The sequence below is a fragment of the Haemaphysalis longicornis genome, unplaced genomic scaffold, assembly GCF_048455015.1.
Source record: "Haemaphysalis longicornis isolate Haplotype H1 unplaced genomic scaffold, Haemaphysalis longicornis Haplotype H1 scaffold_13, whole genome shotgun sequence".
Lineage (NCBI taxonomy): Eukaryota > Metazoa > Arthropoda > Arachnida > Ixodida > Ixodidae > Haemaphysalis > Haemaphysalis longicornis.
The window spans coordinates 38,445,884-38,462,281 of NW_027526233.1; positions in this window are offsets into that span (position 1 = coordinate 38,445,884).

A 16,398-nucleotide genomic window follows, 5' to 3' on the forward strand; every position below is an offset into this window, starting at 1 on the left:
TTCCCTAGGAGCATCCTGCCACAATCATCATTAATTGGCCGTGTACAGCAGCAGTGAGGGATGGAACAGGGCCCGGGAAAGAGGAGCTTCGCCCCTAAAATGCCATCACGGCACAGCTTTGCCGGCGTTGTGAAATAATGCGACCAGGATGAAACTTGAGTGTGGCCATTCAATCATCGATCAGTTGAAATGTTGCATTTTATGTCGGAAGATCACGTCTTCTTTTATGCGAGGATGACAACTGGCATTAAAAATTGCTTATCTATGCAACCCAGTAAAATGGAATCGATTTCAGTACAGTGGCCAGCCTTGCTGCTTCAGGTTTTCACCATTGCTCAGCCGCGGAATACGACTTCAATTGCGCGGATCAGTCACTTTGGCCTTTTTCAGGCGCCAGAAACGTTTTACCTCTCCATTGCTTCTCCTTTGCGGACGCAGTGGAAGCAACCACTTTTATCCCGGAGTTCACATCAGCTGTCGAAAAAGAAATGAGCGCAATTGGCCGCTGGGGCCTCTTTTGCTAAAGCCGGCTGGGATCATAACAGCTAGTCAACAAACTCATCCAATTCTAGTTTGCGAAAAGGTGCCAAATTCTATTCCCATTTTGTTTCAGGTTCGCAAAAAAATGTGTTATTCCGCGGTCATTCTAGTGCCGCAGTTGTAACCCCAGAGTTTAGTGTTCAACTTATTAAGAGAAACAGGGAAGCGCTCATAGCGCTACGTTGTGTGTAATGCTAGAGATGTATTTTCTTAAGCGCGGAGCCATTGTAGAAGGCATAGGTTTGCCATTTCAAAAAAAGATTACGAAAATGACGATTCCTTGTGAGTGTGTGCCACGCGGCGACTGCCGAGCATCTCCTGCAGCCGAAGTGGCTTCAGCAATACATCTGGCACGAACTCCACAGAGAATGACAATGGCGAGCGCTGTAGAGGGCGTTGCTTGCGGCAACGGCCAAATCCACAGTTCGAGCAGTGGCTTGGCAAAACAAAAATATCCAGTGCGGTCGTCAAGCGCTACCGTGCATGTCGAAAAATTGCCAGTGATATTGCTGAAGAATTATTACGTTCAGAAGAAACCAGCTGAACATGGAAACAAAGGAATAAATTTAAAAAAAAAACTGACAGAGACAATGATGGACTGGCCCCTGAACGTTTATCACAAAGGTCGAACATGTATACGGGTTGTGAATGCTTATCACATATGAAGATATAAATAACTTGCTGCGTCATACCTGGCTCCTTGTCGCCCGATGAACTAAGTCTTGGCACATGCCTGCCTAAGGTACAGCTTTTTCCTTTCGGTCAACTGTACTGATGGGCTGCTCACGCACGCGCTGCCTTTTGCGTCTATCATAATGTCTTCCATTATTTCTCTCGACATCTAGTTTTTGTTTTTTTCCTGTGATACCAATATCAAACAGGTTTGTGCTGCATCCGCACATTCCGCATTGCGTACTTAGATTTCCTGACGTAGCAGTCGATTTCCATATTGCTGCATGTTCTCTGGCCCTATCATTCATGCACCAGCCTGTCTGTCCCACATATTCTTTTCCACAGGGCCTCAGTGGTAAGCTGTAAACAACGCCTTCGAGGCACACGCAATATCTTGCCAGGTGCTTGGTCTTGCATATGCGCTTGTCTGAGGCGTTGTTTACTTGGTGGCACATGGTGTATGCTTTTACGGGAGCTAAGCACACCACCTTCACACCCAGTCTTGCCGCAGTTTTCTTTATATTGTGGCACAGGCTGTGCACATAAGAAACCACGGCGACCTTCTTTCTTTCTTCAGTGGTGTTCATTGAATCTTCTACCTTGCTAACTGCGCTTAAGTCTTTGCAGAATGAACTCGCACACAGCTGTGATCAATTGGTCGGGGTATCCTGCCTGCCTTAATCGGGCCAATTCCTTTGAACGGCTGACTTGACCCTTGAACGGCTGACTTGAGGGCCGTGAAATCTAGGCCTCTCTTCACGTTCTTTGAATGGGCGGAATCGTACGAAAGAAACCCTTTGTTTGAGCGGGTGTCGTATTGCCATCAAACATGCCCAGGTCCGAATTCAAGCGTCAGGTCACGAAACCTGATAGTGTCTCCATGTGGTAGTTCGTGCGTAAACAACAGCGACTTGTAACTGTCCTTGAAAATGCGCCGCACACCGTCCTTGCAGTCGTCAGATTGGTTCGATACGTTTGTACTGCAGAGGACTAACAAGTCATCCACGAACCTGAACAGCTCTCGGACCCTCTCATCTTCCAGGCTGTCTCAAACCTTCCGGTTGCATGCTGCCATAAAGGCGTCGCTTAAGTATGGCGCCACACGGGATCCAATAGAGACGCCACTTGAATGAATGAAGTACTGATCTTCATACCACAGAATCGTTGATTGCAAGTATGTGCCGAGTAGTTCCAAGAAGATGTCACTGGAATACCAGCTCTGTTTTGTAATGCCACAGCGTTTTGTTCTTCTATAATCGTGCGGAGAATAGGCATGAGCTCTTCTGGCAAGTATGGAGAACTACATGTCCTTCACAAAGATGGAAAAACCTTATACGACGTCGGCACCTTTGTATATCAAAAAGGCGATTACCTCCTCAGACTTTCGCATGCTGTATGCGTCTTCCACCCTGAACTGAGCAACTGCCTCGCCAGGAATCCCGACAGGTGTGCTAGCCACGTTACCTTCTCTGAGACTATGGTGCGAAAATGCACATCCAACTTCTGCGTCTTTGCGGAGAAAAACACAACTATGGAGGCCTGCTTCATTGCTCGGATCTTCGCACCCATGTCTCGCTGGTACGCTTTGCTAAGAATCGAGAGTGCTGAAGCTTTGGCCTTTTTCACTCTGCGCTCCTCCACAGCTCCGAAGTTCTCGGCAATGGGTGCGCTGAGTTTGCTTCGGTACGAGCTGGAGTCAAAGACCACGGAGCCGCGCTCCTTGTTCGAGGTACGCAGCTAAAGTTCTTTAGTTCGTAGATCACGTATGGTAGGTCGGAATCGCCTTTCTGGGCGCTCTTGCGTCTTTTCCCGCATTAGATAGTCCATTCCTTCGCTTGTAATGCGTGTAGCGTCCTCGCTATTAGCTCTGCTTGCCACTTTTTCAATCAGCGCCACTTTGTCGACGTTCTGAAGCCTCGGTCGAATTGCGGACTGCTTACCGCGTTGCAGGACTGCCAGAACCCATTTGGTCCACATCATCTCGGTGGACCACCTCACCAGGTTTAGCGTTGCTTTGAAGGCGGTATGTCTTACTGACTTGTCTCTGAAAAAACCGTGAAAACACGAACTTGGCGTTCGGTCTCGCACCTCAGAATCTTTGATACCCATGTCGCATGTCCTTGTGATGGGTTAATGCACCCAAACAGTTCTCGAACGTCGTGTAAAAGAAACGTCTTCTTGATGCTGCGGGATACCAGCATTGCTCGGCAAGTGGCAACGGAAATCATGAAAACTAAAGTGATTCATCTACGTTATTAAGAAAGCAGAAATACGTGTCCAAGGAACCATAGAGGAACTAGAAAGAAAGGAACCAGAAAGACGTGCTCAAGGAACTTCGACATGACGTTCGAGAGCACTTTGGGTGGATATACCCGTCAGAAGGACATGCGACACGGTTAACCAAGATTCTGAAGTCCGATACCGAACACCAAGTTCGTCGTTTCGCGGATTCTTTACAGGTAAGTCAGTAAGCCGTACAGCCTTGAATGCATGGATAAACCTGATGAGGTACTCCACCGAGATGATGTGGACAAAATGGTCTATTCTGATTATGAAGAACTACCTCTCAAACCACGCGGGTGTGGGGCCACAACGGACGCCGAAGACACCGCTCCAGGTCTATGGAGATGTGAAAATCTCGACAAGGGCTACGGCAGTCCTGCACCGCGGTCCAAAGTGCGCGATTCAACCGAGGCTTCAGAAGGTCGACAAAGTAGCGCTGATTCGAAATCTGGCAAGCAGAGCTAATAGCGAAGAAGCTCCACGCATCACAACAAGGAACGGACCACCTAATGCGGGGAAAAATCCAAGAGAGGCCGAAAAAGGGATTCGGAACTACCATATGTGAACTACGAACTGAAGGACTTCAGCTTTGTACCTCGGACAAGGAAGGTGGCTTCGCTGTCTTTGACTCCAGCTCGTGCTGAAGCAAAGCCAGCACCGCTATTGCCGAGAACTTCAGAGCTGTGGAGGAGCGCAGAATGAAAAAGGCAAAAGCGTCGGCGCTATCGATACTTAGCAAAGCCAACCTGGAAGCCCTTGGGGCGAAGATCCCAGCCACGACACAGGCCTCCTTAACTGTCTTTTTCTCCGCAAAGACACACAAGTTTGATGTGCCTCCGCACCATAGCCTCGGAGAAGAGAACATGGCAAGCACACCTGTGCGTTTCCTGGCGAGGCAGTTGTCTCAGTTGAGGGTGGAAGACCCATACAGCATACGGAACTCTGAGGAGGTAATCGCCTATCTGACCGGCAAGGGTGCCGATATCGTATCGGGTTTTTCCATCGATGTGAAGGACACGTATTTCTCCATATCGCAAGAAGAGCTCGAGCCAATTCTCCGCACGATGATAGAAGACAGGGCTGGTATTCCAAAACAGGGCTGGCATTTAAAGTGATACCTTCTTGGAGCTACTTGGCGCATATTGCAATAAACGATTCTGTGCTATGAAGATGAGCACTTCATCCAGTCGAGCAGCGTCCGTATTGGATTCCTTGTGGCGTCATACCTAAGCGACGCCTTTATGTCACCATGCAACCGGAGTGTTCGAGACAGCCTGGAAGATGAGAGGATCCTAGCGCTGTTCAGGTACGTGGACGACATTTTAGTCCTCGGCAGTACAAACGCATCGAACCAATCCGACGACTGTAAGGACAGTGTGCTGCGCACTTTCAAGGACAGTTGCAAGTCGCTGGTTTTTGCGCACGAACTACCACATGGAGACATTGTCAGGCTTCTTGACCTGACGCTTGAATTCAAACGTGGGCATGTTTGTTGGCAATACGACACCCGCTCAAGGAAGCGGTTTATTCCGTACGATTCCGCCCTTTTAAAGAACGTGAAGAGGGGCTACTTTTTATGGCCGCTAAGTCAGCCGTTCAAATGTCCTGTCACCTCCAGATGCGCGTCAGCTTCGGCAAGCAATTGGCCCGATTAAGGCAGGCAGGATATCGCAACCAATTAATTACAGCTGTGTGCCAGTTCATTCTGCAAAGGCTTAAGCACGATAGCAGGGTAGAAGACTCGACGAACACCACAGAAGAAAGAAAGAAGGTTCCCGTGGTTCCACATGTGCACGGCCTGTCCCACAATATAAGGGAAATTGCGGCAAGACAGGGTGTCAAAGTGGTGTGCTCAGCCCCCATGAAAGCATACACCTTGTGCCGCCAAACAAACAAAGCCTCAGACGAGCGCATATGCAAGACGAAGCACCAGACAAGATATTCTGAGTGCGTCATAGGCGTTGCTTACAGTGTACCGCTGAGACCTTGTGAAAAACACATGTGGGACAGACAGGCGGGTGCATGAGTGAAAGGGCCAGAGAACACGCAGCAATATTTAAACGACGGCCACCTCAGGGAATTTCAGTATGAATTGCCAACGGTGCGGATGCAGCGCAAACCTGTTTGATATTGCTATCACTGGAAAAAAGCAAAAAGTAAGATGTCGAGAGAAATAATGGAAGTCACTATGATAGACTCAAAAGGCAGCGCGTGCGGGAGCAGCCCATTACTCAAACTGACCGAAAAGTAAAAGCTGCACCTTAGGCAGGCATGTGTGAAGACTTAGTTCATCGGGCGACAAGGACCCATTTGCGCGATATCGTTTTTTGGCCTTAAAGGGACATGTATGAGGCAGCAAGTTATTATTATTTTTATATGTGATAACCATTCACAACCCGTATATATGTTTGACCTTTGTAATAAACGTCCAGTTGCTAGTCCAGCATTATCCCTGTCAGTGTTTGTTAACATTCAGTCCTTTGTTTCCATGTTCAGCTCCTTTCTTCTAAACTTAATAAGAACCAACTACCCCAGCAACAAACTCTCCGTCTCAGGATGAAAAGACACCCCGCTTGGGAGAGGTCACTGTGGCAGCAGTATTCTCTAGCAACTGTTATGGCTGATTGAACACATGAATACGAGTGTGCCCATATTTCACGAGACGACTTGCAGGTCAAACCACCCTGCTTCAAGTCAACGAGCAAAGCTGTTGCCTGTCAAGAATTCTGAGAATAACTTTGCGCAAACAATTTGTCACAAAGAAGACATCTTCGACGCATATGTCGACCATTACTTTCACCGAAAATGCAAATACACAATCATATTCAAACGAATTATGTGTACTGCAATGCTCATCTCCTACATCTTCGTGAATAAAGTCTTGCACGTCAAGGCAAGCATCCCTAAATTTTGTATTTTTGCACGCGAGTAATGAATTACAGCCTGTGACTATGGGAGCGGCGCACCATGCAGGCTGAAAATGCCTGTTTAAGACGTTGGTAGTACTCCAAAACGCGCAGCAGGAAAGCCAACGTTCTGCAACGAAGATGATCCTGCGCGAAATTCAAGAACAAAACACTTCCAGTTGTCGGAGTATAAACTGGGTCCCGATACTTATAAAGCCGACGTCTATTCGACTGTACCCTGTCTGCACGATCGAACCAGTTATCATATAGAGAGCGGTGCACAGAAAATGTACGCCTCACTTTAAGAATGGTGATGGCTGAAGTTCGGGCAAGCCATGAAATGTACGTATCAGCCACGAGTCTTAGGTCATACAATGACCAAGAGGATTCGCTCCGGTCTGGGTTGATTTGTTGGTGTTGGGCTTCATTGCGGAGAGTTTCGCGTTCACACTTCGCGTTTTGAGAAAGAGGTAGTTGATTTTGTTTCAATGCCTGCTGGGGTGCTCAAGGTAAGTTTAATATTAATATTTTGCGAAGCAGATTTCGATGGCGTACTTTTCATTTGTTGATACTGCGAAAACCCTATTGCGTGAAAATCGGGCTTTGTCGTAACCTAGATACTGTATCAAAAAGGTGGACAGCGCAGACAGACGAAATGTAAATGATAACCGCGTGAATTGGGATTTTCAATTTCGGAACGGGGTATGCTGGACGGGTCCATTCATACACTTTCGCAACGGTTTATCCGTGAGGATCATCGGTTGAGCATCAACGGCTGATTCTGAATAGCTGATCCTGAGGAGGCCCTGAAGATGAAAACAAAACGAGAAACCAGCAATGCAAACCCAACGTCCACGTCGCTCAGTGCAGCGAAAGAAACAACCATTGTAAATGCGAACTCCTGTAGCATGATGAAGAAATTAGCTTCGTTAGAATCTTTGGTGCTAAGCATCAATCCCTATTTTTAGTGGTGACTGAAACTTGGCTAACAAAGGTTATCAAAGCTGTTTAGATCGCCCTTCCTATCTATGCAACAGTACGTAAAGATCGACCATCCAGGTGCGGGAGTGTGGCCATTCTAACAAGACGCGATGTCCCCTTGTAGCCCTGCCAGAAGTGATTTGGCCCCACGCAGTGTTCTGGAAGCTACTTTACTGTCCTCGCATAGGTTTTTTCGGCTGTGTTAACCGCATTCCCTATGCCGAGCGTGATACCCTGCAATCTCTGTATGCCTACATGAACCAGCACGTTCTAAGGAAGAAACTTGCACTAGTTGGTGATATTAATCTACCTGGTATAAATTGGCTGACTATGCGGCACCACTCCACGTGTTCCAACATACTTATCACCACGATGTTAGCGTATATTTTTTCCCGAATTGTCACACGCCGTACCCGTGTACAAAAAAGCTCTTCAAGCATCCTTGATCTGGTATTTTTAAGTGACATTTTCAATCGAACAAAGGTAGAGGGGACATTTTCAATGGGATATCTGAATACAGTTATATTTTTTGAAATGTTCCTACTTCAGACGCCGATACCAAACTCAGATCTTTTGTTTCATATCCGGATTTTAACTGTACTGGCAATACCAGTGTAACAGAGTACCTTTCTTTTTATCTTGCTTCGCTTACACACCTAGTCAACGACAGCAATACAGATTAGAATCACTGTGAAAAACAATAAGTTTATTGTATTACAGTGCATTCTTAAGTGTGTGCAAAATGAAGAGAAAGTAAAAAACAAAATCCATGAATAATACTAGACGTTATTCATACGAAAGGCATAGTGAAGACGGTTAGAAAGCAGCTTAAGGTTAAACGTAACCCTGAACTTAAAAACGCTCTTAGCATCCGCTAACAAGCATCGTCCAAATCTATGTATCTTAGCCATAAACTCGCTATGTGTTTGAAACATCTCCCTAAAATTTCTGGAATTACCTGAACCCTAAAAAATGTGATTTCAACTTCGCTTCCCCTGATGATAACAAAATCAAAGCCAACTTGTTTAACGAGTATTTTAAGTTCGTCTTTTCTGAAGATAACGGAATCTGTCTTGACATAAGCCTTCTCTTTGACGGGCCACTTAATTCCCTTACAGATTCCAAAGCCGGTGCTCTCAACCTTTTGTTAAGGATTGCTACTACAAAAACGGGCGGGACATGACAACATACCAAATGTATTTCTCAAAAGCTACGCTCAATAAATGGCCAATTATTTGTGCATAATTTTTACCAAATCTTTGTCAACTGCCTCACTACCCGCAGAATGGAAAACGGCAAAAGTAATCCTCGTACACAAAAGCGGCAGCGAAGTAGATGCCTCCCACTTCAGACCTTTTTTTCTGACAGGCACCACATAACTTTTCTTGGCCATGAGCGTGTTTTATCACTATTTTGGCACGTACTTCGTCAAGGTGTGTCAACTGTCACCCGACTTCTTGAATTGATTCGTGACCTCTCCTTAAGCGTCGACCACCAGAAACAAACGGGCCTTGTTGTGCTCAGTTTCTAAAAAGCTTCGACCTCGTACCTCATACTAAACTATTAAAGAAACTAGAAGCAACCATAAAGGCCCATTCTGTGACTGTATGAGAACATACGTTTGTGACCAATTACAATACGCATAAATTCCTCAAGAAAGGTCCTCCACGGTCAAAGTCACATCGGGTGTACCCCACGTTAGGGACCTGGCATCTGTTTTATTTTAAATATTCATCAATATCTTACCTAAAATTATTTGAGTATACATAAGACGATTTGCGGATCATTGGGGACCAAGGAATCGATTCTTCCAAGATCACATATTCCTTAACAGTGCTTTACACTCAGGGCCCAATTTGTGCTCCGACTGGCAGATGACCCTGAACACAAGGGATGAAATGTCATTCGAGGCGAAGCTTCGAAGTGCTCCCTGACTGTCCGTGCGGACTGTAATGTGGGCGCTCCGATGTTGGTGAAGTGTAATGGCTTCTGCGATGGCTTGAGTCTCTGCAGCTGTGGGCGAGGAGACGTTGACGTGATACCGTACGTGAGCTGTGCAGGGGCCAACCGATGCCGTAGTTGTTGTATGGTCCACAAAACGGGCGTCTGTGTAGTAGGTGTCATGGATTGGTTCGGGCAGATGTTGGGGCTCATCCCCACCTACACGTTTTCCTCGAATGGATTCCTGGCCACCAAGGCATAGAGGGTAATGAACGAGCTCACGCTCTAGCCCACGACGCTCATTTTTCAGGCAGCCCTCAGCCGTGGCCTGAGGAATTCAATCCAAAAGAGGATAGAGCAATGCACCATAAAAGGCGCCGCGAACATCTCGGCAACCTCCGCAAAGCAAGAATGGTACTTCCCTCCCCATCTAAATTCATGTCACGGAGGCACGCTACATATATTAGACAGGCGCAGACATTGTCCCTCCCCTGTGATCTGTTCCTCCACTACATACAAAAGTCACCAGGCCGTCCGCACTGTCAGGTATGCGGTGGCTATCCGGACAATGAACATACATATTGGCGCTGTGTACGGGCAACCTCGTCTTCCACATTTCTTTCGACCAACCCCTTCCCCCCTGATATTCCCTAATCGTGGTCTAGCTGGGCCGCTCCCCCTGAAAACCTACGGGCAGCCCTGTGGTCCCTCTTGGCCGCCCACATTGAAACTCTTTGTGCACCTCCGCCAAGCCCATCACCGTCGGAGGACCGTGGAACACCCCCTTCCTCCGTGGACTGCTAACTCCGCGGCTCGGACTTGAGCTGCCTAATAAAGTTTCATCTCTCTCTCTCTCTCTGAACACAACAAAATCGGCACTTCTTAGAATAACGAGAAGGCATCACATATCAAATTTTTGCTAACTGCCAATAACGCTCTCTTGACAGTCGTGAATGAACAGAACTATCTCGGCGTAACTATTACACATGACCTTACATGGGATTTGCATGTCAGCCATGTCGGAGTAGCTGCCTATCGCCGACTCTTTTCTTTTTAAAAGACGACTAAGACACGCATAACTGGAACTAAAATACTCGCTTATAGCGCATTCATAATCTTACCTTGGAATATGCAAACGTCACTTGGTTTCCCTATAATAACCCACTTATACAAAGACTTGAAAGGGTGCAGAGGAAGGCTATAGGAAAATTCGTTCTCTATCCAATCTTACCTCTTTTGTGCCAAACGGGGCAAGCCACTCAAGCCAACAAAAGTTTCCCAGCGTGCAAATCAAACGTCCAGCCGCCCGGCCAGCCTGCATTGAAATCGAACACTATACCCGGTAGATCGTACACGCAGAGAGCGCACGCATCTGAACTCCAATACAGCAGCCGTTTCTTATTTGTACCCTAACCTTCTTGTTTGCTTTTATAAATTCTCGTCTAGCCAGAGCTTTAACCCCCCAACTTACCATTGAACACTCCTGGCGTACGCCATAGTGGAGGCCAGATGTGATCACACCTTTTACTACCAAGGCACGAGCCAGGCAAGCTCCAACGGTGAGGGCGAAGCACGTAGCAGTTAAAACGTTTCTTATGACGTAAAGACGTTATATCCACAGGCATAGAATACGCCTCGATAAATGAACGTTACAAATCTTAGCTCTACCAGCAGGCTTATCGGGCAATTCTACAGCCAAAAACATGGTAGAATTACGGAATGCCCTTTTCTAAGATATCGAGTATGCTCAACCACCGACAACCTCCGATTAGTGAAATCAATACTGGTTGAATTAATATCTCGAATGTTTTCCAATCAAATTCCCTCTTGAATACGGTTCGATGCTGTTAGTTATTTCCGGCGGCTCAAATGTCGCGTTGGATTTTGTTCTTCTTTCAGATATTTGTAAATTAATTTTGCTTTTTCAATGGGACCGATGGCGACAGCTGTGTTTTTTGGGCAAATCCATGCAATGCAAGCGAAACAGAACTTAGAGAAATTTCCTTTAGTGCCGTTCTAAAGTGACGCCTGAAACCGGAAAAGAGTGAGCGGAAACTATGAAAATAATGACTCCTTTTTCCTCAACTATTCGTCGCATTTTTTTTTATGTGCCTAGTACCCTAGAAGCATATTGAACGACAACGTTAACCTTTTTTAAGAATGGTCATGTGCTGTGCCACTGCGGGGAGGTAGATTGGCTTGGGAACATATACAGGCGGCTGTGAGCAGGGCCGGATTAAGGTGGGGGCTACGGGGGCTGCAGCCCCGGGCCCCCGGCTGTAATGGGCCCCGCTCGACTATATAAAAAAGTTATTGAGTGTGCTTGCTGCACGCATCCAAATTTTAATGTACGAGCTTCAACCTCATTTTCACACCGAAGTAGACTAACTCGCGACCGGTGGGGAGAAGCGGGGAGCCCCGCACGTTGCGGTTGACGACACATTCGACTTCATTTCAATTCAATTTAGTTATGCCTACTCCTCCTCATTGTTTTCCCGAGGTTTCTGAGAAGACTTCTTGGACCAAACTTCGTAAGTACACAACTTGAATGGGCCCAAGAAGCCACATAAACAAGGCCCCCTGCTCTGCGCCGGTCTTTTTCGGCGCAGGTCGCTTCGGTAGTCAGAACAAGACATTACGCAAATATGAGACAACAAATCAACACAGAAGTGATATTTGCAGTGTTCTTTTATAAAAAATCAAACAGGCTTGACTTCTGCGAAATTAAAGCTTCTGGCGGTATTTTAAGAAATCAAGCGGCAACAGTTACGCAAAGTTCAACTAGATAGGTTTCACGTTCTGCTTGCAACGCACGTGGAGTAGGTAAACGAGGTTCTATAAGCATTGAAGTAGGGCGCCTCGATTAACGCTCGTCTTCGGCGTACGGCAGCGTTCGCATCGAGACACCCGGTTGGAGCAGTGGCAGGCGGGAAATTTAAAATGATTTCAGCAAACATTTCGCGTCTTTACCTTGGGAGGAGCGCGACGTAAGAGGAACAACATGAGAGATCGGCGGGAACGCGAAGGGAGGCATTTACTTCTCAAAAGCCCATAAAGACTATCGTCTTTTGACGGCATTTGCAACGAAAGGAGCAGACACGCGGCCAATTTTTTTTAGAAAAGAAATATTCCGCCGAAAGAGCAACGCGGAACGGCTCACCTTCAAAGTCATTTAAATAAGGCTGGGTGGTCCATACCGTGCACTGGAGCACATCTTTTGAAATATGTTGTTAACGCTGCTTGGGCAACACTATCCGCGAGAAGTTGAAATCTTTATCCGTCATGTCGATTGAAAAAGACTTAGTCTGACGTGACTCATTTCCTGTATCGTATAGAATGTACTTATGTATTGATAAGTGAAACCACTGTTAATAATTCCTGGTGCATACTCTTGGCGCTGAAGGACGGGATACAGAACAAAATGCGCGGGACGAATGAGCGACTTCAAGTGATTTTTTAAAAGTGAAAGCTCTCTTAGTTGGACCGATGGCGTTCTGTAAAAAAACTGAAAAGGTTTGATAAGATCTCTGGACACATGGCGCTGGGTGAAACCGGGCTTGTATTGCGTCAAAACGTTTACTTGAAAATCTTGGAAAGGGGAGCTTCTAGATGAGATGGTATACAAGCATCCATCACGAAGACGGTGCACGATAGTGTGCCTTTGTGGCCGCATAAACGACTAATCGGTGTGCGTCCAGATTGTTCGTAGGGGCGTTCACTTAGTGAGCAAACATTCGTCGCAAGGCTTCGTTCTTTGCCTGCGATTTCGGTCTTTAGAGGTTCAACTATGGTTTGGACGCATTTTCACTGAAAGCTGGAGGCCCTTTGAGCTTTCGTGTTTCTCTGAAAGTTCTTTAAGAAGAGATGGCAAAGTTTTTTCTAGACACACCTACACGTTACCACGTTGGCGCGGGCGCGCAAAGAAGGGGAAAGAAACCCCGCAACATAACAGAGAAAAGGAAGAGCCTCATTCATTTTACACGTGTGCGCGTTAATCTGCGAATAAACGATACTTCTGTTTTAAACAGTGCCACAGAAGGAGTGCTGACACAGCCGTCGCTTTCTTCGCAATGCCAAACGCCACGAGGATTTCTCGTTGACGTTTGCTGTGTGATCTGCGCAAAGCATGTGTATTTTTGTATGGTGGAGTGCACTTGTACCTACGACAATGGTAAGCGTATGGTTATTTAAATCTCCAAAGGTTGTGTAGGCCACTCGTGAGGTCGTTCGGCTTGAACGCGCGACTCTGTGATGTAGCCTCTGCAGGCTGTCTGAGCAACAAGCGTTGCGAACTTCTACGCAAGTACATTCGTCGCGTAATCTCGAGGCCCCACTTCGTGTAGACGAAGAGGCTGCCGGGACAGCCCGTCGCTAGTCGCACCCTTCGAGCTGGGGAATCAGCAGAACAACCTATGTTTCCTGTCGTGACAAAGAAAGCAGCGTAAACCTAAAAACGCATCCTACGTGCTGCCCCTTCGATGCTGTCTTGGAAATGGACCTCACCCGAAACTCGCGGACGGTAAGCTGCGTCCCCGTGGGCATTTTTCGCTTTGGAATCAACAGCCGGAGGGCACGGAACAACGAGCGGCCCGAAGATCCGGTCCCGCCTGGCCATGGCGGAAGGAGAAGAGGAACCCCAGAAGGAGCGCAGAAAAAACTGGGTGCGGCCGACCTGTTGAGGACTTTAAAGCGAGAGGTCCACCCAGACTCGCCTCCGTTGTAGGCGCTGAATCCAGAAAAGGAGCTTCAGCGTGTTTTCACTGCCAGTGACGGCCGAACGACGACCCGACCGATCGACAAGGAAGGACTCACTGCTGGAAGAACTGTTGTGGGGCACCAACGGGAGCAGCAGCGCGTGGTGACCAGGGGAATTCTATCCCTATAAAAGTTTTGTCTGATGGTATTTTTCGTACTCACCTGTCGCTCTCCAACCTAAAGGGGACCCGTTAATGTGGAACGGCTTGCCCACTAGCAAGAGCATCACAGCGACGCAACTGCAGTTCATCGCCCCTGAAAGCTCGCTGGCCATGCACATCAGCCCACGCACGAAGCAGACCGCTCCCCAGCCCGAAAAGCGACATCTTCTGCTTATCAACTTCGTGCTGATTGGGCTGAGATAGGAAAGATTGGGTTGCGCGGCAAGTCTGAACCCCCCACCTGCCAAACCCCTTAACGGGCGGCGCGTGTTCTAACAGCCGGGCGCTTTCTTGTCTGCGCGGGTAGCGTAGAAGACCTTTGCCCGCAAACCATAGCGGCTACCTGTTTTGCAGGTGCGTGTGAGTGAAAGCTGCCTGGATGCAGGGAAGCTGCCATGTATGCAGGGGGAGAACTGGAGGGAGATTGTTGAGGCAATGAAATGCCGAGGTTTTGCTATAAAGAATGGTCTTGGCTGAGACTTCAAGCTAGACAGCATCCCGTGCTTTGGCCGCGACCGTTAATGTTAGGCTTGGAATTCATAAGCCCCGTAAGAAAGATGCAGATTGAGGATGGCATGGGAAGTCGAGGCTACAGCTGTGTTACGGGCATTTTTCGGATCTTGCGGCGGAAAAACAGGCCCAGCCGCTGTCGCTTGAGTGGGTTATGTGCACTCGGAGCACACGAGAGAGGATTTTTCCGGTTCGGGTCGCTCAACCGGTCTTCACGCACTTTGAGCTGGAGTCTAACGGCAGTTTTGAAGTTTTTCTTTTATTACTCACGTACTGAGCTTTGTAAACATATACCTATAGTTGTACATAGATTCTTTACTTTTATTTAATATATCAACAACATCTCAAGTTTGTCATTCCGGCCACAATACCATCTCCATGCTGAGCTTCCCGCGAAATCAGGCAGAGCGGGACAATTGGGTTTCTGATAGGCGCACCACTTCCGCGAAAAATCTTTACTGGTTACAACATGCGACAATACATACGTCCTGTCGATTTTATGCGTAAAAAACTAAAACCTTAAAGGTTAAAGAAAAAGTGCTTCTTCTTGTAAGTGCTTCTTTTCTGCAGTGTGCAGGCCAGCGCGGCACTTCGATATATTGCGAATTTGGGATAGACCGACAATGAAACCATAGTGATATTTTACGCCTGATAAAATTCGTTATATAATACTACACATCAAGCCAAAAAATTAGTTTCGGAAAACTGTGAACATATGTATAATTTATCACTGATCACAGAGCATAACGGGGGCTTCGAAAATTTAAGCATAATAAAGCGGGATCCTTATCATCGTCATTGTCAACATCCTCAGTAGGGTGCCAAGGACGCAGGAGCCCCATGCCCTAAAGTTTCCTAAACCGGCACAGCCTGTGAGGAAGTACAAATTTTTGAAGACAATTTCTTCAACAAAGACGGCCATTCTCCTTTGTGGGGCTATATGCCGCGAAGAAGATGACGAAGAGGAGTGCCCCAAGCCACGTTAGATCGCGCTGACGTGTCTGCCAGCGTGGTTGCTTGCTAGGACGTAGTTTCGCCCTAGAGGCTTGGTGCTTCAGGTGATCGGCCAACCGTCAGGCGGTTTTCGTTTCTTTGGTCGTTTTTCGCGCGTCTTTATTGCCTTCCAGGTGCACTTAGCTGCGCAGGGATGTCTCGTGACTCGCCGGGATGGGGGTGTTCCCCCTGGGCGGCCTCCATTCGACCTCAGGATTTGCCGGTGGAGACTCTGAAGCGCAGTGGAGGGACTTGCATCCCGGTAGCTCTGGTCCCAGTGAGCGGCGGAGCCATCCGGTTAAAGAACCCCCGGATCGTGCAGGCGGCGCTTCGGGCTGCTACCGAGAGGTTTGAACAAATATCCGAGGTTCGGCCGTTCGGAAAGGGCGGCGTCCTCTGTAAGTCATCAGATGAGACCTGTGGGGCGGACTTCCTCAAATGCACAACATTCGCTTCTCACCAGGTGAGTGCATTTGTTCCCCCCCACCTGGCACGCGTGAAGGGCATTATTCGTGGTGTCGACGTCTAGATGACTCCGCACGAGATTCTCGACGAGTTTGCGGTGGCAGGAGTGACATCAGTGTACCGCTGCAGCCGCGTCGTGGAGAGCAACAGGGTCCCAACAGAGTCCGTGATCGCCACATTTGTGGGCTCCT